The sequence below is a fragment of the Cupressus sempervirens genome, chromosome 2 (genome assembly GCF_028749045.1).
Source record: "Cupressus sempervirens isolate cs-2001-9-10 chromosome 2, ASM2874904v1, whole genome shotgun sequence".
In the NCBI taxonomy this organism is placed as follows: domain Eukaryota; kingdom Viridiplantae; phylum Streptophyta; class Pinopsida; order Cupressales; family Cupressaceae; genus Cupressus; species Cupressus sempervirens.
The window spans coordinates 195,181,101-195,203,694 of NC_143119.1; the positions used below are offsets into that span (position 1 = coordinate 195,181,101).

Consider the following 22,594-nt stretch of genomic DNA (forward strand, 5'->3'; position numbering starts at 1 on the left):
TCATTCTCTATTCTTCACCTTGAAGTACAAATGTAGAAAAAACTTGATTCATGATTTTAATGAGATCCAAATAATTGCACAGCTTTAAATGGTTTAATAAAAACAGACCAGATACTCTAAATTCCATGTATACATTACATCTCACAAGCTGGGTCAAGGTTTCTCATGAAAGGGAACAGCACATTCCATTTCGGTTTCCAGCTATGACAAGTTTGCCAATTTCAACATGTATCAGGTCCAAATGTGTTCTTTAATTGTATTTAGCTATATTCATCATTTATGCATATTCAAGCAACAATATGTATCTGTAATAAGCATAAACTAGAAAATGCAAGCAATCATTATATTGATGTCAAGAGTTTAAGTTTAGAAATCATACAGTTAATCAATGACAAATTTCCATAACTAATCGTGCATTTCATTAATTCATCAAAACTAAAAGTAGAATTTAAAACTTATATACAACACATTTAAAGTCCTCGCAACCATGTATTATTTAAAAAGCAAAGAGCATGAAGGTTAATCTTGCTTCATGGCACCACACACAATGAAATATACAGGGTTGCACAGGGATGGGGGTACTTGGGTACTTTGGGTATGGGTATGGGTATGCCTATTTTTTAAAATAGGGGACATTGGGTACTTGGGTACGTCAATTTTTTAAATATTATTTAATATTTTATAGAAAATCTGGAAAATAAGAGTCATGACAATGAGTTTTCAAAACGAAAAAGAGTGATAAAATTTGCAGACGTAATGTATTTCAAGACACCACTATGAATTGAAGGTGTTATCTGGAATGAATTTGAACCCAAATTATTGATGTCTATTGTCACATCAAAATTCCCAACGTGCGCCTCTGTAAGCAACCCCACAACCCTTAGTCTAGCTCACATGGCTTCTCTAACCCCAGCAATCGCCTTAATAAATTCCAACACAGGTCTGTATTGGCTGCAACCTGCATATTTTATTGACTAATGCTAACCCTCTAATTGTAATTTCATTCAATCAAACTCCAAATCCTTTACTTGAAATCACAATCATGGCTTCTAATAAAAAGTCATTGCCATTGCACAATTTCACTAGGTATCTCACCAATTCCAAGTGCCAATAACTCGAGAAATTCACAATTCACAATTGTCAAATGGAATGGTTCAATTTTGGACTTTTTGGTTTAATACAATTTCCATAGACAAGTCAACCAAGAGTCTTCAGCCTCACACTTCTCATTACTTAAATCACATTTTCTTTTGTTACTTTGGGTGTTGACTTGGGGAAACATTTAATGAGCCACTTACTAATATAATCATTTAATGCACTTTATAGTTTGACATTTTATGTCCTTCCATAATAAAGTGAATTAAAGTCACTAAATGCTCTCAGTGTATAATCTGACTTCATAATATTAAATCCTCCTTTAGTTATAAAGTGACATGAAGCCAATATAATATTCCCTTTAAAAATAATCAATCTTTGTAACACTTTAATAATAATTAGACGTTAATAACCATTATTTGATGATTCTAACTTCACCACTGCCTAACCTACTACTCTCACTATCAATCTGGATGCCTTACTAAAAATAGTAAGGGTCCCTCTTGATGACTGTTGACGCACTATAAATAGTAAGTACCTCAAAATGGAACTAGAAACCTTTGAATATCAATGACTCGGAATAGATGAAGGATCTAGTGAGGTAAACACTCAACACGGCCACCTGAAGAGCTCCAAAAGTCCCAAATAGGACTCTCTGAACAACACTCCATTAGCCTTAGGGTCAAGAAAAATGCTAATCCTCTAAAAGTTGATCTTCACAAAAATGGCAACACTACAATCTGCCCTTCCTTAAATTACTTGTCCCACAGCAATCTCAAAAACAAATAACACATCAAACCACCCATATCCCAAGGGTAGAATTGTGTACTGTCCCTATGATCACTAACTAGCTCTTATAACATCATCGATAGTACAACTGAAAGAACTTGCCAACCTAAACCGAATCTAACCATAGATGTTACTCCTCATAGGTAAGCAACTCAAAAGGCCAACAAAGCTTACTTCTCCTAACCATACAAAGTGAATTATCATACACAGTGTCCAACACGTTTGCAATTGAATAGTGCATATGAAAGGGGTCCTGCATAAGAAGATCAAGGTAAAAATTGTAGGCATTCCTTGCTATGTCACAAGAACTCATCATAGGGAAGCAACTCAAAAGACTGACAAAGCTTGCTTCCCCTAACTATGCAGAGTGAATCCAACACGTTTGCATTTGAATTGTCCATCTGAAAGGGATCGTGCGCAAGAGGATCAAGGTAAAAATTGTAGGCATGCTATGTAAGCTCGTGAAAAACCTGAGTGACCTTTTTTTGAAATCATAATGCACTAGAAGGATCCCAAACTCTAAATAAAACCCTACCAAAAAGAACATCCTCAGACTTTTTCTGCTCAACTCTAAACTCAACTTTACCGTACCCAAAGTAGCGAAGACAATCCATGGCACCTGCCCAAACTACAATGTTAATCCTGTCATCACTCTAGTCCAAAAGAAAACTAAACTCGCATACATTTTCTATGTGGAGATACAAATCACAAAAGGTGTTTGCAACAACACGACTATCTCCATCCTCTACTAAACTACCACAGATGTGTTGACCCTACAAGAAGTCCAACTTGCAACCACTAATCTCAACAACTACAATTGGCAAATACTCATCCCACAAAGGATGGTAAAACCTCGGAGCCAATCCACACTGATGCACCATCAAAGTATGTGCATGGACCAGAAAAGTGGTGATGCATACTCTTTGCTGTACAATCACAATAAAAAGTTCCCACCTTGGTTTGCATGTTATAGTTCTGAACATAACTTTTGTCGTTTGTGTTAGGTGTATGTTTTGCAACTGACAATTTTGTCAAAATCCAATCGCAAAACAGGATGAGCAGCCATAGCATATGAGACAAAGTCTCTCCTACCTTAAAGGAAAGGCTTCCTCAGTTAATGTTTTAGCATTAGTAGAAGTAATTCATGTTTATATGATATACTAATTTGTGTTTATGTTTAACAGATGAAGTTGTCACTGCTGATTATTAAATCCAATGCATATGTGTGTCTGTGTGCTCTGAATCATATATGTTTGCATTATAATCATCGCCAAATAACAGTATACTTATCGGCAGCCCCACTTATATTATCACATTATTATATGTGATCGGGCTCCTTGATATAATATATACGAGCGCATATTTGTGTTATGCTCTGTCTTAACTACACATAACAAATCATGCCCCTGAAGAAGGCCACGTAGAGCCATGACTCTGTGGGAGTCATGATTCTCCATATTGTATATCAATAAAGTGCAGATCGCTGAATAAACATAATCAATACACGAAATTTTGTATCAGCAGTCTGGACCTAGTTTACCATAAACAATTCTCCATCACATATATAATCTGCAAGGTTGTCAAGAAGTTATCTCAAACCATCAGCAATACAAGATAAGGAAGTCGACTTTGCACCTACACTCCCAGAGAACTACAATATTCAAAGAACAAGGCTGCTCAACAGTAATACAAGTAAGAGTTGCATTATTCTTGTGTTAATTGTTTTATCTATCAAAGATCCAAATAAAACTAACATGGTATCAGAGCCATTCTGATAAGAAAAACTATTACACAATATATATTTAAATCTCATTTTTTTGAAGAAGGAGCTAAAACTCTAAATTATTAAAATGGTGAATCATGTGAGACTAGAAGATAGGCTTGAGGGTGCATCTAATTTCTCTTTATGGAAAATTAGACTAATGATAATATTAAAAGAAATGGAAATAGAAGAATTTATTGAATCAAACATGGCCATGCCTGAAAATGGACCAGAGAAAGTAACATGGAAAAGACATAATAACAAAGCAATGAAGATCATTACAAATTCCATAAAAGATCATATCCTACCTTCCATATCTAGTCTCAAGACTGCATTTGAAATGTTCTCCACAATTAAAGATACATTTGAAATCAATAATACTAGTAGATTATTAACCTTAAAACAAGATCTACTATACATTAAGATGAAAAATGGAGAATCAATCACCTCATTTTTTTAAGAATTTCAGAACTAAAAGATCAACTTGCAACAATGGACAACCAAGTTGATGACAAAGAACTCAGCATGATAGCACTGAGAAGTCTCCCATTAGCATGGGAAACATTTATTTGAGGGTTAAGTTCTCGACCCGAACTTCCAAAATTTGATATATTAAAAAATGAATGCACTCAAAAAGAATCTAGACTAGTCTCAAGAGGACTAAGTACAAATCAAGAGGGAGAAATCCAAGCACTACATGCAAAATCAAATAAGAAGAGAAAATTCAAATACAACAAAAAGGAGTCTAACAAATCTTACAAGCAGCGTGATTGGTCAAAAGTTAGATGTTTTAAATGTGACAAAATTGATCACCCCCACAAATTATGTCTTGAAAAGAAAAGAATTCAAGCAGCCCTAGCAGAAATCAAAGAAGAGGGTGAAGAGAGAAAAGGAAGAGAAAACTATGCCTTTTACTTAGCCCTTTCAAGTGAATTAAACTCTAATAACAACACTCAGATCATCAACAGTGGAGCATCTCGACACATCACCGGTTTAAGGACAAATTTGAAACATTCACTGAACAAGCCTCAAAAGAAGTTACCATTGGAGATAACTCTAATAATCTTATTAAAGGAATTGGTTCCTGTTCAACTCTACTAAATTCAGGAACCACGCTACAACTCAAGAATGTCTTATATGTACCAAGAATTAAAAGAAACCTAGTTTCTATTTTTGGTATAGCTGATCAAGGTTTCAAAATCACATTTCTAGAGGACAAAGTCCTAGCCTCGCCCAAGAATTCTAATATTAAGCAAGCCATTTCTATTGGATTTAAGGATGGAAGTCTCTATAAACTTTTTAATAGTCAAAATTCAAAATTAGCTCTAAGTCGTGAAACTTCAAACTCTACTGAAATTTGGCATAGGAGGCTAGGTCAACTTCACTACCGAGTATTATCATCCTTGGGGAAAATTGTAAAAGGTCTTCCTAGCCTAAAATCTGATCACTCAAATATTTGCAAAGGATGTGCCCTAGGCAAAAACACTAAACAATCATTTCCTATAAGTGGTCACAAATCTAAGTGCATCCTTGAACTAATTCACACTGATCTTTGTAGTCTTATGTCAGTACTGTCTCTTAATAGATGTTTCTTCTATATAATTTTTATTGATGATTACTCTAGAAGAACCTGGATCTATTTCTTGAAACAAGAGGAATCAACTGAAGTCTTAGCAAAATTTAAAGAATTCAAAGCCTTAGTTGAAAATAAGTCAGGACATAAAATAAAAACCCTTAGATTAGACAATGGAGGTAAATATATTTCTGATATTTTTTAAAAAATTTGCATTTCTGCTGGGATTAAGAGGTAGTTTTTTGTACCTTATAATCCTCAACAGAATGGAATTGCAGAATGTAAAAATAGATCAATTGTTGAATCAGCCAGAGCAATGATGCACAACCAAAACCTTCCTACTTCCTTCTGGACCGAAGCATCTAATACTGCAGTCTACATACAAAACATACGTCCATACTCAGTTTCAGAAAACACCACTCCAGAAGAAGTATTTACAGGCATTAAACCTGACCTATGTCATTTAAGAATTTTTGGATGTCCAGTTTATATTCACATACCTAAAGAGAAAAGAACAAAACTAGAACCTTCCAGGAAAAAGAGAATCTTTAATGGATATAGTGAAACAACTAAAGGATATAGAATCTTCATTCCAGGGCAAAGAACAATTGAGATTAGCAGAGATGTAAAATTTGAAGAAGATACTGCATTTAAAATTTCCAGAAATAGTGATGAATCTATTACTAAGTCTATTCCTGAAGAAGATCAACAAACACAAATTGAGAAGGAAAATGATTCTGAACCTTCCAGCTCCACTATGCCTATTCATAAAGAATCTAAAAATATCACTAATAAAAAGAGACCACTCTGGGCTAGAAAAATGATAGAAGAAAATCATGTTGAACCTAATGAAGCAATGCGAGAGAGAAAAAGAACAAGAAATCAATCATGTTATGTTGCATTGTTAACTGAACTTATCAAATCAGAACCTTCTAATGTTAAAGAAGCACTTTCAAATCAATTTTGGAAAGAAGCAATGATTGAAGAATATAACTCTATATTAAAAATGATGTATGGGATGTGGTACCAAGACCTAAGAAGAAATCAGTTGTTTCTTCCGAATGGTTGTTCAAAATTAAACATGCATCTGATGGTAGCATTGAAAAATACAAAGCCAGATTTGTAGCACAAGGGTTCTCACAGAAAGAAGGCATCGATTATGAAGAAACTTTTGCTCCAATTGCTAGATGTACTTCTGTCAAAACTATCTTGGCTATTGCAACATCCAAGGGATGGAAGGTACACCAAATGGATGTCAAAGCAGCTTTCCTCAACGGCAAGATTGAAGAGGAAGTCTATATCGAGCAACCAAAAGGGTTCAATACTCATGGCAGCAAAACTCATGTCTGTAAGATAAAGAAAGAACTTTATGGTCTTAAACAGGCTCCCAGAGCTTCGTATGAAAGGATAGACTACTACTTGCTGAAGTTAGGATATTTCGAAAATGAAGCTAATCCCAACTTATACTTCAAAATAGAGGGTGATGGTATGATTATCCTTGTGTTATATGTTGATGATTTCTTGATTACAGGAGAAGAATATCTCATAGAAAATTGCAAACAAGAGCTCACAGCAAAATTTGAAATGAAAGACTTAGGTCTACTTCACTACTTTGTCGGATTAGAAATCTGGCAGTAGGATACCTGTATTATTCTAAATCAAGGGAAATATACTGTAGGTATCTTAACTAAATTTGGGTTGATGGAATGTAAACCAGCAGCTACCCCTATGGAAGTAAATTTACATAAGTTGAAAGATGATGTGATCAAGTCAGAGCCTACAAATTTTACTTACTACAGGTGGATTATTGGATCTTTAATGTATTTGATTAATACTCGTCTTGACATATGCTATGCTACTCACATCTTGAGTCAGTTATGTGTGCACCTAAGAAGATAAATCTACATGCAACTAAATACATTTTGAGATACTTGAGAGGTACTATTGGAATGGGAATCAAATAAAAGAAGGTCAACATCGAACTTCATGGATATTCAAATTCTGATTGAGCAGGCAGTCCTATTGAACGTAAAAGTACTTCTGGATATTGCTTTAGTCTCGAATCTGGCATGATTTCCTAGTCTAGTAGAAAATAGACTTCAATTGCTCTAAACTCCACCGAAGCTGAATATATCGCATCTTCTTTAGGTGCTAGAGAAGCAATATGGTTACAAAAGTTGTTAGCTGATTTGTTTAAAAGACCCTTGAAGCCCACTGTGATTCGTTGTGATAATCAAAGTTGCATCAAGCTTTCAAACAATCTAGTATTCACAATCGCTCAAAATATATTGAAATTCCTTTTCATTACATTCGAGATATGGTAAATTGAGGAATCATTCAATTAGAGTATATCTGTACTAATGAGCAAACAGCTAATATCTTTACCAAGCCTCTTGCTAAAGTGAAGTTGAAATACTTCAAAGAAAAACTTGGTATGATTAAATTGTAATATCGAATATTATATCAAATTTAATTCATGTATGTTTATGCTTCTATTGTTTGTTAGTAGCATCATATGTAATGAAAGGTGACAATCTTTCATATACATATTTATTCATAAGGTAATTATTTACGAGGTGACGATCTTGTAAGTAATAGGCCTCTTATCATGGACATCTCTAGACATTGCTTCAAGCAATTAGAGCTCATAGATAACAAATTCATGTTATTATCATGGACATCTCTAGACATTGCCTCGAGCAATTAGAGATCATGAGTAACAAATTTTCATGGACATCTCTAGTCATTGCTTCAAGCAATTAGAGATCATGAAATTCTATGTTATTACTATGGACATCTCTAGACATTGCCTCGAGCAATTAGAGATCATAGGTAATATTCTTATTGTGGCTTCTCTAGATATTGTTTCAGACAATTAGAGATTTTTAAAATGCATTGTGATAAGTGTTCATAATTTTGTGTTCTAACTTTTAACTATTTCATAGTGTGAAGATCAGATAAAGTGATTAGATTTCTATATTGAAATCCTAAAGGTATTTTACTTCTCCCTTGCTAAAGAGGGAGTGTTAATGTTTTAGCATTAGTAGATGTAATTCATGTTTATCTGATATACTAATCTGTGTTTATGTTTAACAGATTAAGTTGTTACTACTGATTATTAAATCCAATACATGTGTGTGTCTGTGTGCACGCGCGCTTTGAATCATATATGTTTGCATTATAATCATCGGCAGATAATAGTATACTTATCGGCAGCCCCATTTATATTATCACATTATTATATGTGATCGGGCTCCTTGATATAATATATGCGGGCGCATATTTGTGTTACACTCTGCCTTAACTACACATAACAAATCATGCCCCAGAAGAGGCACGACTCTATGTGGCCAAAGGCCATGTAGAGCCATGACTCTTCAGGAGTCATGACTCTCTGTATTGTATATCAATAAAGTGCAGATCGCTGAATAAACATAATCAATACAGGGCATTTTGTATCAGCAGTCTACACCCAGTTTATCATAAACAATTCTCCATCACATATATAATTTGCAGGGCTATCAAGAAGTTATCTCAAACCATCAACAATACAAGATAAGGAAGTCGACTCTGCACCTACAGTCCCAAAGATCTGCAATATTCAAAGAACAAGGCTGCTCAACAATAATACAAGTAAGAGTTACATTATTCTTGTGTTAATTGTTTTATCTATTAGAGATCAAATAAAACTAACACCATGTTCTCACCATTCCTTGGATCAATTCAAGGTAAGCAAGAAGTTGAGAGATTTGTAAAGGGTGTTACTAATATTATTTCCTCTTAGCTTTCAAGAAAGAATCCACTTACCCACAAAGCGAGTAATAAGCAAGATGAAATCTCTAACTACACTTCTACCTAATAGTTGGAAACGATGATACCGATAAACCAACACCAACTCAAAGTCTGATTGAAAGAGTACCGGTTTGGCTCTAAGTCATGCTTGTCTAATTTATAAGAGAAATCACTACCATTTGGGCGCAAAGACTTCCAAAAGTAGATGATCTCTATTCTATAACTTATTTTTAGTTTTAATCTATTCTATAAGAAAAACATCTACCATTTGGTTACAAAGACTTCCAAAAGTAGGGAAATTCTAACTATTTTTTGTGAATTTGAGATGGTAACATAAGCTACAGTCAAAGCTTCTAGTCTATGTATTACTACTATTAATGTAGTTTGTTATTCCTAATAGGTTATTTATTTTTCTCTATATTTCTAAATTTTTCCTACACTTCTAATAATCTAGCTTAGGTTAATAAAGCATGTCTTATTAAGTGAATGGTTGTAAGGTGTCACCTTCCTACATGTGAGCATCCATTAGCTATCTTGGGAAGATACTTTGCTATCTTTAATCCGATAGAGGGTTGCTTCTCATTGGTCAGTGTTGCCACCTCCTCCCTCTTCCTAGCCTATATAAACATGCTACATAGCTTGTATTTGCATCTCTTGTTTTTGCATCCTCTTAATGTTATTTTGCTTTTAGCATTTGCATTACTCTCTTGGAGACTAACTCTATGTTGCTATTTTGATTTTGTATATTTGCATTCATAGTTTAGATATCTATTATTTGCACTAGTTTTCTAGGTTATTAATATTTTCAAATTCTAACATGGTATCATAGCCATTCTATGTGCAAGAATAGATTCTAGTTTCCTTATTTGAGAGATTCGGGGGGGGCTAATAAATCTTATTGTAGTTTTTTGAAAAACCCATTATGCTCTTCTCTCGCATCTTCGGATGATCTTGAGAATCAAAAAAGTTTCACAAAAACGTTTTTAATCTGTGGGGTTTACACGTGTTTTATGAAATCTGGGTGATTGTAGCATTTCTAGTTATACTAGCAACATTTTTGGTTGTTCCAACGCGTCCAGGAGGCTTGAGAAAGTCATATTTTGGCTTTCATTTCATCGAGATCGGAGACCATCATATAAGTTGTGAAATTGGGGTTTGAATCTCAAATCTGACAACCAACTTGCATATTTGGTGTTTTCAATCAATATTGCAGATTTCAACATATCGTTGGTTGACTTAGGTAGCTGATTCAACCTTTTCATGACGTCTTTTGGTTGTTGGGGTCGTTTTTTAGTTGTTGGGGCCATTTTTTGTTGTTAAAAGCATCTAATTTACACTACAGCTACATCTTCTGTATTATTTTTTGCATGCAATCTGTATATTTTGCATAATCAAGCGCGAAACGCTACAGCCATACTCCTCTCTGTTGGTAATCGCAAATTTGAATGCAATTTTCGAATGCCTTGTTTTTGCTCATATGAACTCCGATTTCGACAATTCTTGTTATGATCTTGACTATTTTTTCGTGCTCTATCCACTAGTGCAGTCATTTTTTTATTTTCATGCATAAATTATTCAAAAATTAAATTCTTGACCGTGACTTTGCACAATTCTAGTTTTGTAAACTTCAAAGGATCATAACTTTGTCATACGACCTTGTATTGAGGCAATTCTAAGTGCATGATTTTTCGAGTAGATCACAGTGGTGCTATTTGTTTCCTTGAGTATTGTGCCCAAGTTTCACTTTCAAAATATGCACTTCGTGAGGGTTTTCGTAATGCATTGAAATCAAGACCACTTAGTAATTCTTGCTAGTGGTAGGTGTAAATGCACTAAAATAAAGTGCCAAATCATATTTCTTGGGGGGGGGGGGGGGGGGGGGGGGGGGGTGTTCTTTGATTCAGTAAAAAAAGAGGGGAGCAGGGCCGTTATTATGGCTGGGTTCTCTTCTTTTTAGCATTTCTTCATCATGGATCAAACAAATATGCCCATCCTAACTCCATACAACTACTTTAGGTTACAGCTTCTCACTTGGTTCAAGTCCCATTTGTTGGTTGAGCAAAAAGCAATTTGCTATTGCTCTATGTTCTACTAAGGCTAAGTATCGAGGGACTATAAATGCCGCCACTGAGACCATTTGGCTTCAACATCTTCTCACTGAGTTTGGTAACCAGATTAGACGGCCATCAGTTATATTTTGTGACAACTAGAGTGTCATTCAAATCTCACAGAATCTAGTCCATCATATCAACGAACCAAACACATAGAGGTCCACGTGCACTATATCTGAGAGCTCATCCATGGTCACATCATCGACCTTCACTATTGTCTAACTTCCGAGCAAGTTGCTGACATCTTCACCAAACCCTTTATTGAGAGCAAGTTCCTTCATTTACGAGCTTTGTTGGGGGTGCAGGATGCTTCATCTTTTGGGGGGGCCTCTTCCTCTCACTCGGAGTCCTGACTTTTTTTTTTTTTCTGGGGGGGGGTCTCTTTTCTATCTCTTTTAGGAGAATTTTATGTACATGATCATCAGGCTTGACTTGCCGGGACCCATTTCTACATTCCCCTAAGCTTCGCTTATGGGAATGTTAGTGTAGTTTTTTATTTCCTAGTAGGTTATTTATTTTTCCCTATATTGCTAGGTTTTTCCTACACTTTTAATAATCTCACTTAGGTTAAAAAAGCATGTTTTATTAGGTGAATGGTTGCAAGGTGTCACCTTCCTACATGTGAGCATCCATTAGCTATCTTGGGAAGATACTTTGCTATCTTTAGTCTGATAGATGGTTGCTCCTCATTGGTCAGTGTTGCCACCTCCTCCCTCTTCCTAGCCTATATAAGCATGCTACCTTGCTTGTATTTGCATCTCTTGTTTTTACATCCTCTAAATGCTATTTTGCTTCTAGCATTTGCATTACTCTCTTGGAGACTAAGTCTATGTTGCTATTTTGATTTTGTATCATTTGCATTCATAGTTTAGATATCTATTCTTTGCACTAGTTTTCTGAGTTATTAATCTTTTCATATTCTAACAACCACAACACCTCCCGGTCAAAGCTTCGGCTCTAATTGCTTCTTAACTCACTGTGCTCTATTATTGAACACACAATAATGACATGAATCAAAGACAATAGGCACAAATTAAAATCAAAGCTTCTAATTTGCTCTATCACAATTGACTCCGATCAAAGTTTCAAATCCAATTACTTCTTTTATTCCCTTTTCTCCCAAGTTTGTACTGCACAATCAAAGTTATGCTTGCACAAGTTTGGCAAAGCTTTCTTACATACAACAAAAGATGATTTTTACAATGAGAGGGCACTCCTTTATACATGCAAAGGAGTTGAGAAATAAGTGGAGGAAAAATTGCGAGCCACTCAACCAACTTTGACCTGGTCAAACTAGGTGAGGGAAATTATTGGATTGCATGTCATAAGGATATGCAATTGAATTACATGTAATTACATATTTTCATGCAATTCATTCTCTTCAACTACAAACATGAAAACTAAAGAAGGATGAAGACGAAAGAGTGTTGAAACAATCCTAGGGATTGTTTTGAAGGGCCTTGTAATTTGCGATGCTTGTGGGATCGAGGATTCTGATGAGTTTCTAATTGTCATTTGAAAACTTTGATGTGATCAAGCTTTTTCTCGTTCGAGTTGTCGTGAATTCGACTTTGTAGATTGACACATTCTAGAGTCTCTGACACTTTGAAAACCTTTTCAATGGTGTCCAGATGTAAACTCGGAACAACTTTCCATTAGAACCTTTAACTCTTTTTTTTTTTAACAAAGTGCTTGCTGCATTCCCTACACGAACTCAAGTTCTCAGACAACCATTGGGAAAATGGAGACCAAATGAATTACTACTTCTTTAGATTCGAAGAACACCTTTTTTATTAATGTCTTCATTCTTTAAAGAAGTTCTGACATATCTTGAACAGTGTGCCGCAACATGAAGATGAAAACATCTTCAAATGAGATTAGATCAATAAAAACTTTGGGATTTGAGTTACAATGACGAATCCATGAGGGATGATTGTTCAAAATATGGATTAGATACTTATGGAACACATATGATGGCTGGAAATGAACCGCAAAGCATATGTATTTGGGTGAAAATGGCCAAAATCGGACTCTCAAGGGTGGATTACATGTGGGCAAAGATGGGTTTTTGTGGGTATGGCCAAGAATGCGAGTTGGGATGCATATGGATGTGTGCAAATGGCGATTCTAGTGTTTAAAAGTGTGAGCTTTTACCAAAATCAGATTCTCTCCATGTAATTACACGAAAAGGGATTTACATGTAATTAGGTTCAAAGGATGAGATTACAAGTAAGCGGGTTTGGAAAATAGGTTTATATGTAATTACATGTAAATGCGGATCGAGGATGAGATTAAATGTAATTGCTCTTAATATGTAATTGCATATATTAGGAAATGGATGCAATATGCTTTGACATGAATTGGTGGGATACAGAAAGGTGTGATGCACTTGCATGGAAAGGTGAAAAATGAAATGGTGTGATATGCACTTGCATTCTTGGAGAAGAATGCTTAACCTTTTCAAAAAAAGTAAATCAAAACAGCAAGCAAACAAGCAAAAATATGCATTCCTTGGTTATTGACTCAAACATGACAACTATCAAGTTGCTCTCCTAGATGCAATTTCGAATTTGGAGTTTCAAGAAATTCCAAGCATGTGAAAATAGAGGTTTTCATCTTATTTAAAGGAATTTCGCACAATATATGGCATGTCTTTGGACAAATGTCTAAGGATGAACCAAAATATGCAACAAAATAGCAAAAATAGACGAGCAAAGTTGAAAATGTCTACTTAATTGGAAAGAAGTTGAAATGATAAACTTCTCTCCAATTTTGAACTTTTCAACCAAATCCTTGACCTTTTCAAAGATGCAAATGCATGTAAATAGGCTCAAACACTTGGTCGTTTTTGCATGTAATGGGCAAAATACAAGTCACAAATCCTCCAAAATGCAAAACAGTTTTGCATGTAAATCATTCTTGAGGTATTTTCAATAAAAAAGCGTGCCTCCTTACTGCTCAAATATGGGTCTTTTTTGCAAGAATAGGGCAAAAACGTGGTCTTCACATGGCAAAACAAGCTCCCAAATGCAAAAATGTGACCTTGTTGTTGGTTTGTTTGAGCTGGAAATGCATTTTTATGGCCTCCAAATGTGAAAATGTGAGCTGGAAATGAAGATTTACATAAGCTGTTTTTGCCTTAGAAATGCAAAAACATATTCCTTACATGCATTTGCATGTGTTGGAATGCAAAATCGGGGTCTATCGATGCATTTACATGTTTAAAATCTATTCATATGATGGCTAGAATTGCAAATCACTCTCCATGTGCTTGACCTTTTAACATCCATTTGTTCTTTCCTTGAATTCTTGAATTTGGTCTTTCCATCATCCTCTCCATGTTTTCAAATCTTCTACCTAAACAATTTACCTTGCAAAACAATGGGGAAATTGCATTAAGATCACTAACCGATAAGAAAACATGAAGGAAATTTGAAACTTCTTATGAAATAAAATTACATCAACATCTAAACAAGGAAGCAAAGTGCAATGCAATCATGAGTTTTCCTTAGTTGAAAACCAACTTCGTTTTCTTCTTGCAAATTTTCAAATGAAATTTTGTTAAATCTGGGTATCAAATGAATTTTACAATATAGTATACCCACAATTTTTTTATATCACCACCTCTTCGTTTTCTTCTTGCAAATTTTCAAATGAAATTTTGTTAAAATCTGGGTATCAAATGAATTTTACAATATAGTATAGCCACAATTTTTTTATATCACCACCTTTTTAAACTTAGATTTGAAAGGAATATGCCCATCTTGATATGTAAAAATCATTGCTTGTTCAAGAAAATTCACTCCCTCCTTGTTGCTGACCAATTAGTGTTTTTATTATTTGTCAGTGCTTCTCGAGAGGTAGGTAGTTGGGTAACAATAAGCACTCGCATCCCCTCGACACCTATATATATATTTATATACTTATCTTGGAGAGAGGGTGTTGTGTGGTCTTGATAAAATATAAGTATTGTCGATGTCATTCCGGTACACTGTAAAGCATTAATAAGATCAATGGAAATGTAATTAAGTTTTCTACATTATATTTTGTTCTATTATATTTACTTGCATTCTCGTATGTGTTAAACATTACCCTAAAAGGCAACATTTGGCATCGTTGCCTACATGAATTTGGGCATGACAATTGGAAGTTACATGGTGAGAGTAAAATGGGCCAACCAGTGAACAAAGAGGGTCTAAGTAGCAGTGAGGAAAACGAATAAGTGTTTGAAGGCAAAAGAGCATTAACGATGGACTTTGCTAACATTGACAATTGTTTTTGTTGATTGTATGAAGAGAATTGTGTAAGGGTTTGCAACAGTATTTGGCTGGAGGAATTGTGAATTTGATCAAAAGCAAGCTCATAGGAAGCGAACCTCAGATGTAGCCACTTGGGTGCTACCCTTGGTAAATAGACTCAATATGGTAAGAATTTATAATTGAGCTCAACTTCTCTCAGAAAGAATGGAAGAATTTCTAGAACTAAGGCACAAGACCTTCTACATGCCCCAACATACCATAGTCATGTTCTTAACAAACCTCCACACACAAGTAGCATGAGAGCATTGGAGGACATTTGTTCCAGCAAACAGAGTGGAACCCGATAGACATGCAACGAGCTACTAGCTACAACATGACACATTTGGCACTAGGAGTGGTGAACCAAGGAAGAAAAGAGTAAGGCAAGATGTTTCTGTCAATACACAGAGCACAGAAGAAGAAGAAGAAAGCTCAAATGAAGAAGGGATGGTAGCCAAAGGTAAAAGTACAGAAGACACATCTTCAAGCTCTTCAGAGAATGAATTTTGACTGCCAAATATCACAAGCAACACTCTCAAAGAAACGCCCAAAGATGTCACATTCCTACCAATTAAAGAGGGACCCCTGCCAAGAGTCATAGTAGAACAGGGAATTAAACTCAGTGGAGAGAAGGCAATCCAAGGTATGGAGGTAAGGGAAGAAGCCAGTCATACCATAGTTTAAAAATTCCATATTGGCAATATCTCGACCGGCCCAAATTTTTTGAAAAACTCAAAATAGGCAAAAACTTAGGGAAAAATTCGACAATAAATCAACACTTCTATCAAACATTTGAAAATATACAAATTCTTAAAATATTCTTAAAAATGCATAGATATACACCAAATTTGTAGAATATATAATAATTTGAGATATCCACCATATATCATCAAAGTTTTTAGTTAAACAATAATCCATAGTGAGTAGAACTTAGTAGATTAACATAGTGCTAGAATCATATACCAAAAAACGAGTACAACATTTGAATATAAATAAGTTCAATACATATAGAAGTCAAACTCCATGAAACTAGTACTTTTGAATACATATTAAGTTCAAGTTTCAGTATCAATGAAAACTAAAAGTAGCAATCATAAATTGCACCTATGAGTAAAACTCAAAAGAGATCGTTGTTGCTGGGTGGGTAGTGTTGAAGTAGATGTTGTGGCAACATCCTCAACAAGTCCCGTGATAGGTGCCTCACGCTCGACAAAACTCTCTAATGGATGACCAAGCTCATGTTCCTCCTCACGTACTGCCACATCCGCATCCCAATCATCTACTTCTCTCTCAAACTCAGCCAGTTGCTCATTTGTCAATAAAGGTTCACCCACATCTGCATCTGCATCCTCAACATCTAGAGGAGCAATCCAATCTACTGAATATGGATCAATATCATCCAAGTCTAGTGTTTCATATGAAGCTTGCCCTTTCACCTTCTTCTCATGCAAGAGAAGGTTGTACTTCACATAAACCAAGTCATTCAGACGCTTTTGAGTCAACCTATTACGTTTCTTGTGTGTATGTTTTGAAAAGTACTCCAATTTCTCTTGCAGCCAGAAGCATTACAAGGCTGCAATAAAATTTGGATGGCAAACTGTTGAAAATTAGCCGTTGTGGCACCATAATCTTACCACCATAGATTTGCAAGGATTAAAAAAACCATTTATGATGTGGTCAAACTGCCAATAAACTTCACAATCAAAATAAATGGTATGATAAAACTAAACACATGTTCTTTTTTACCTAGCTGCGAGGTGTATCTCCTACATTTGCAATCAAGAGAAGAAAAAAATGGCCCCTCTTCTCGCTTGAAGCTCTGCAACTCATCAAGTATGAGGTCTCAGAGGTTCGTATCAGCAACCAATCTTCGAATACATGTGTCCAAGCCAATTTAAACCTCTGCATCTGCTTTTAAAATGTTGGAGAAATAGTACTTCGGGTTCAAGAAGTAGGTAGCTGCATGAATGTGTTGGAGTTGTCGGTTCCACCTATGATCAATGATGTTCCATATTGGTCTATATTTGGTCTCATTTGACCTATTTAAGTGTTGAATGGCCTCTCTTGCCCTATCCATGGCCTCATCTAGAAACCCCATGGGGTTTTTATCCCTTTCCACAATTCATAGAACCTTCACCAACAGTTCTGACACCTGGACATAATAAAACATACAAAAATCAGCCAATGAAAATATTTCAAAATTAAATACTAGATCATCAATGAAGACTTGAAAACTTACTTTAAGGGTCTCCTCCATTAGATTTTCAAAGCTAGCATCAAACACAATCCTCAAAATCTTCTCTGCTTCAGGGTTCCTGGCATAAGGACTCTCTAACCATTTCTTATCAAGAAACATGCGCCTGAGGCCTAACAATGTCTCAAATATGCTTTACAAGTTTAGAAAATTAGTAGCAAAGTGTGTGACCCTTGGTCGTACAAGATCCTTACCACTACAGTGCTCTCTCATAAGACTCAAGACCCATGTATGATTGTAGATGTACTTTCCATCTTCAACCACCTTCTCCACCCAGCTCATTTTCCCTAGATCCTCAAGAAGCAAGTCAAGACAATGGGCAGCACAAGGGCTCCAAAATAATGTGGGATGTCTCTCCATCAGAAATCTAACACCGGCCACATACGCAGTTGCATTATCAATCACAATCTCGATGACATTAGCCACTCCCACTTCCATTACCACCTCATCATGTTACAAAATTTTTTGCATTTTTAACTTGATCAGAGGCATCAACTAATTTTAGAAATACCAACTGCCTCCCTGAAGCAACTATAAAGTTGATGAGCGTCCTATTCCTGCCATCCGTCCACCCATCACATATAATAGTGCAACCCTTTTGTTCCCAAACTTTTCTTTGGTCTTTCACAAGTTGATGAATGTTTCTTACCTCATCATCTAACAACGGCCCACTCACCTCATAAGGAGTTGGGGGCCTGAACCCCTTACTAGACAAAGAAATTGAAGTTACCACTTGATCCCAATACGGACTACGTAAAGCATTGAAGAGAATATCATTGCGGATCCAAAATCTTGTAAATGTCACCTTTGTCTTCTCATGCATCTCTTTGTTCCATGCAGTACCTAGCAAGTTAGGTTGAGCGCCAGGAGTATTACGTGGAATCCAAAAGCCTACTAAAGACCCATTCATACTTCCCGATTCTCGTATCCAAGGCCCAATAGTAGAACCCTCTTCACCTGTTTGTGATCCTGTAGAACTAAAAGTCCCCATTGGGGCTGCCATGGCCTTGAATGTCCTCTTTTTTGTTGCCTTACTTTGTGCATATTTTTGTAGGCTTGTCAAAGCCTCTCTTGTAACCTCTTCTGAACATTTTTCACATTGTGTAATATCATTCCATGCAATCTTTGCAAGATGGTATTTCAATCGGCTTATGCCTGAAGTCTTAGTTACCCAGGTTTGTTGTTTTGGCCCAAGAATCCTGCCTAGGTTCGAACCAATTCAAAACACTAGTTCGTTTCGACCTAGGTTTGACCAAGGTTCAATTTTCCTTAAGTTGTTTTGATCTTGCAGTCCGAAATTCGAACCCAGGCAAATTTTGCTTGTACAAATCGAGTTTGGGATGAATTTGGGCAAATTTAAGCTAAGTTGTCGATTCGGGTTCAGGGACGGGTTCGGGTTCGAGGTTCGGTTCATGGGTTCGAGCAATTTTTTATTTCTCCATTTGGATTCGTGGGTGGGTTCGTGAGTGTGTGTGTGTATATATATATATAAACACACACACACAAGAGAAACATGCATAGTTGCAAAACAAAGTCATTTCACAATATGAACAATTGTTGCTTGATCATTGATCAATGCCAAATGCCAAAGGGTTTCAAGTCCCTTCAAAACCTGTTTTTACCTTAATCTAAAAGCATTAAATACTCGCTCATTAATCTATCTTCATGTTTGTAAAAAAAATTATACTATGTTCCACGGAGTTTCCGGGACGGGAACGTTTTAGGGGACGGGGACGTGTTTCCGGTACGGGTACGGGTCGAAGCCAAAATTTAGGGGACGGGACATCAGGGGACGGCGATTAAAAACATAGGGGATTTTTTTTAATATAGAGACAAAATTCAAATATGTATATCATAACATTGATAAACCATTCACCATAGACATTTTAGAAGATAAATACATGGAATATTATCAAATGGCAAATACTAAGTGCTTCCATTATAACAATATCACATACATATATAGCAAAAATTAAAATGCCTAAAGGCTTCAAGTATCATGCTGAAATCAGAATGAAATAAAGAGAAGTCCAACTAAAATTGTTAGTAAATAGTAAATACCGAACGCAGTCTTGCCTCACTAAACACAATCTTTGCTCATTGCTGCTACTGCTCTTATGTTTTTTTCCTTCCTCTTAGCAAATATGTTAAATCGAAAAATGAGTAGAAGAGTTAGTGTTTTAATGGACCAAATATAGGTTGCATATTGTTATTATGTCTTTAAGATGACTAGGGGCCACACGAACAACAAAAATTAGGAAAAAATGTTTTTTTGGGGATGGTTTGCCTTTTCCAGATTGACTGGAAAAAAGGGGACGGCCAGCAGTTTCGGGGACGGATAGGGGACGGCAAAACTGTCCCCGATACTGCTGGCCGTCCCCAAGTTTCCTGCCCAAAAAAATTGGCCGTTTCGGGGACGTTTCTGAATTTTTCAAAAAAGGAACGTCGCAGGGTACGGCCAAAATCCGTACCCGCGTCCCCGTTTCGTACCCGGTACGGGTACTAGGGTACAGAGGCAGGGGACGCGTCCCCGTGGAGCATAGAAATTATACATTGAATTACTAAATTGCAAAACATACACTAGTTCATCAAATAATACATTGAATTACTAAATTGCAAAAGAAAGACTAGTTCATCAAGTAATAAAGATTGAAACATGATGATAGATGACAAGTTTTTAGTAGTTTATCAATAATCATAGTATCAAGTGCCCTTCAAGGGTCAAATGGATCCTCACAAAATGAGGCATCAATGGCTTCATCCCCAACTGCAACTATATCTTGATCTTCATCATTGGAACCCAAACTGGTTCCACTAGTCCCATATGCTGCTATATCATCGTCCTCCTCCTTGACATAAGGGATTAGATGAGTGAAATGTTTTTTATTAAGTTCCTTTGAGAGTTGCATAAGAAAACAATTAAAAAAACACTCTTTAATGTTGTTTTAGCCTTGGGTTCGCTGTGGGTTCATCTAGGTTCGCTTCAGCAAGGACCCGGACGAATCCACAGTCAAAACTAAGGACCTTGCCCGGACCCGAACCGAACCCAGGGACGAATCCGGACCCGAACCCGAATCCGGGCAGCAGGGGACGAATCTGGCAACTAAGAATTTAAGTGAATGGGCGACTTTCAAGTTGCTTTTTATAACAAATTTTATATTTTTTGAGTTCTGATTGCCCTAAAAACTGAATGTAAGTGTGCAGATAGGTGATTGAGCAAAAGAAGTTCATGATGCTATGATTACAACTTACGTGTTTAAAGTTTATGCCTATGGTGTTTTTGTTGTTTAAATGATTAACTTAGTTTAAATCATATAGTTTTATGATACTCTATGCTTTTAGGCTTCATAAATATGTATATATATAATTTTTTATAATTTTTACATGTTTTTGTACAAACGAACCCAAAACTCTTTCCAAAATTTTGTCGTACCAGCGAACCGGTTCTTCGAACCTATATTTCGAACCGAACTTGAATTGGTAACTAAGCCTAAAGTCATATGCTTATGGCAATGAATACATTCAACGTGTCCATTGATTACCCCTAGGATCCCATGTTTCCATGAAGGGTCCTTACCTCTGCCACCACTAATCATCTTGTAGACTTAGAGAACCTAACAAAAAATAGACGATGTATAGTTAGAAATCATACATTATGTATTAGAAATTCAAATACTAAATTATAAATCCTTTTAAAAATACACTTAAAGTTAATACTGTTATATATAAAATTATAAATTATAATTGTTAAATAAAATAGCATTATTGTAAATTTACTATATACTATTACATAAATTTCAATATAATAGTAAATTTAATTACAGTAATGACGGTAAGTCTATTTTTTAAAAGATTTATAATTTATTATTTTAAAATTTAAATATTATAATTTATAAATACTGTAAATTTGTTAAATATTGTTGGATAACTATATAAATGAGAAAAAAATAATAATACAATCAATTTTAAATAATAAATACTAAATAATTATACAGTGACTTATAGTTTACTATGAAATGTTAGTGTATTTAAACCTTCAATTTTTTTATCAAAAGCAAAATAATTAAATTATAAATCATTTAATATATTTTAATTTTTAGTATTTAGTTTTAAAAAATAATTAAGTTTTAACTAAGTTACCATATTCAATCTGGTAGCTAGGAAATAGCAAATAGGTTCACACGATAGTCGTATTCAATTCGAAATCGAATCCAAATCGCAATGTCTCTATGATATTCGTAGAAAATTCGTCCATACGGACCTGGGTCGAATTTGCATCCAATTTGACTGAATGTCAAGCGAACCCGGGAGGAATTTGGAGTGGTTTCGGTGAATTAGAATGAATTTGAGCAATTGCTATTTTTGTTGACTTCGACAACATACTTTATTAAATTGTTTTATTGATATTATAATGTAAAGTTGTAAATAAAAGTTTACACCTAAAACATCGCGATTTTATAAAGTCTGCCGCAATTTTGCAGAATATAGTATTTCGTGTCTAAAAACAAAAAATTATGCTACTACCTCACCGTACCATTTGTCTCTAAGTCTCTATGCACAATTGCTTGGTTGCTTCCTGTGGTTCCTCTCTTAGCTTGGGTTCCTAACAAAAAATTTATGTGTTGCTTTCCGAGCCCATGGATTCTGAGCATCCTAGGTCACAACAAATTTTTGTGTTGCATTGTGAGCCCATAAATTTTGAGCATTATTGTCTTCCTGTGGTTCCTCACAACAAGTTTTTGAGTTGCATGCCTCTAGATTCAGAGCAACAGTGTCATCTTCCTCTCTATAGGTTAGCATTTTCATGTATTATTTTTAAGTTAACCATTCTCAAATTTAATTTAATAAATTATACAATCTCTTGACTAAATGAATCACAAATACAGGCTTCATTTTAATTACTAATTTACTAGTTTACTG

At 35.4% G+C, this 22,594-nt stretch overlaps 1 protein-coding gene across 17 annotated transcripts in view; it reads right to left on the reverse strand.

Annotated features, from left to right (window-relative positions):
• Nucleotides 1-22,594, reverse strand: part of LOC149571742 (Metallo-hydrolase/oxidoreductase superfamily protein) — a 299,690-nt gene that overhangs the window by 205,511 nt on the left and 71,585 nt on the right. The gene's annotated exons all lie outside the window — the stretch shown is intronic.